General features: G+C 46.6%; 1 non-coding gene across 1 annotated transcript; it reads right to left on the bottom strand.

Annotated features, from left to right (window-relative positions):
- Window positions 1-305: 305 nt before the first annotated feature.
- On the bottom strand, window positions 306-378 carry Trnas-gga. Its single transcript has one exon. It is a non-coding gene; the product is annotated as a tRNA-Ser (tRNA).
- Between the last annotated feature and the right edge of the window lie 1,659 nt (window positions 379-2,037).

The raw sequence follows: 2,037 nt of genomic DNA, 5'->3' as shown, positions 1-2,037 counted from the left end.
CATGTTCCTTCAACCATTACGAATAGTAGCATAGTATACGTAAACCGCAATGTAAAACTTGGCCGGAGGGAGGGCTGTTTAATTTATAAAATATGATGGCATAATTTGTGAGCGCTTCAATAAGCAACAGAGATAATGGGCGAGAGAAAACTTGTGCCCTCGAACCACTAGAAGATCAAAAATGTATGCTCAACATTTAATACACGACTATAATACTCCCTAGAGAAGGGGAACATGGGGGACAAAGGACAAACACAAATCTCCAAGCACAGCTACTAGGTGACTGGTGCGCGACCGAAAAAATCCGCCTGGTCCTGGTATCGAACCAGGGACCTCTCCATTTCCAGTGGAGCGCTCTACCAACTGAGCTAACCAGGAGTTAGACGTCAGTAAAGGTCCCATGGTTCGATACCAGGACCAGGCAGGTTTTGTCCGTCGCGCTTCAGTCACGTGGCTGTGTTTGGAGATTTGCGTTTGTCCTCTGCCCCCCTCGTTCCCCTTCTCCAGGGACTATTATCGTCTTCCTTGTCCAGCTCGGTTACACCTTTGCATTAATTTCATTATCATGATATAATACATAGCAGCTAAATATACTTTTTTATTATTGAAAGCGCTGGAAGGAAGCGCTGTTGGCAGCTGACGCCCCCACAAACTGGGAGGAAAAACAAACTCCACCATAGCACCGTTTCTTGCAATCGCAATAAATTATTTTATGAGCAGTTCTCTCGGTGATTAGCTGAAGTACCGGTTCGAGAGCTTTGTTCATATTCTTTTCATACTCCCGCAAGACGACTGGTCCACTCTTAGCTATTTTATAGCAGAGCAGACGGACCTCACTCGATTTCCAACTTTGTGATTTCTGTAGAACTTTCATCGTCCCAGAAATTGTGACATCAACAGGCTCAAAAAGCCTGCCTACACGAAGCGACAGGTATTCTCTTGGGAGGCAAGAGATGGCTTGTGTTTGCAAACAGTAAAAGAACAACTGTTTCAGCATTGGCCCTTGGCTTTCAAAATCGGCGGGAAAACACGTTTCCTCACGTTGCAATATTCGATATGTTCTAACGTTCTTTGTTGCTGATGTGTCTCGGAGTCGGATCCGATTAAAGCACGGACACGACATACTCCACACGACAAAACGTTCAAAGAAAGTTCGCGAAATTCAGCTCCATCGACCTATGCACGCGTACCGCCCAAAACGTAGCCCAGCTTTGGATCTCTGCCGGCAGGCCGTCGCTCTTCTAAACGTGCAGCGACGATCAAAACAGGAGACCAAAATGGGCAGCGGCCGTTTCTGTACGGATACACTTACGGGACTTGGTCGATTCTCCGGGGTATCGATCGAGTTTCACCCGCCTCTTTGAGAAACGCCACAAGGAGTTTCGTGCTTATAGACCATAGTTCACTGCGTCGAGTATCGTACATTCGCCGTCACACAGCGGTACTTAAGGTACATGGCTCGACTGAGTTCAGGATGGAGCGGTAAAAATGTCATGCGTGGAGCCCCAGTGCGTCTGACTGCTGGGAGGTGGGTGGTTAATGAACGGCGGCCACTATTCCCTATTGTTAAACTGCATCACTCTAAAAAAAAAAAAAAAAAAAAAAAATCTCGTGCGTCTACTTTCCCGTGCAGCACTCTGAGATCCAATCACCGCAACTTACGGAGGAAGCTCAGCGAATGACGATACCAAAACATATGTTCAGACAAAAAACAAAACAAAAAAAAACCCCGCAGTCTGAGTTGTGACATTAAGCAATGCAAGCGTGACGTTTTGCACTGCTTAATATCACAACCCAGACTGCATTCTTTGGTCTAAACATATGTTTCGGCATCGTCATTCGCTGAGCTGCCTCCATAAGTTGCGGGGATTGGCTCTCCAGTGTTGTGCGGGAAAGTAGACGCACAGGCTTTTCTTAGAGTGTATAGCAGCCAGTCATGACATCACTTGCAGAAGGTATACCCCAAGCGGAAGTTTACTTCATCGGTTGCCACGCCCGGTTGAACTAGCTGTTATTGCCGTCCGCTGTTCATTATGT

The sequence above is a fragment of the Ixodes scapularis genome, unplaced genomic scaffold (assembly GCF_016920785.2).
Source record: "Ixodes scapularis isolate PalLabHiFi unplaced genomic scaffold, ASM1692078v2 PGA_scaffold9__187_contigs__length_104089568, whole genome shotgun sequence".
NCBI lineage: Eukaryota > Metazoa > Arthropoda > Arachnida > Ixodida > Ixodidae > Ixodes > Ixodes scapularis.
This window is presented reverse-complemented; position numbering and strand designations above follow the sequence as displayed.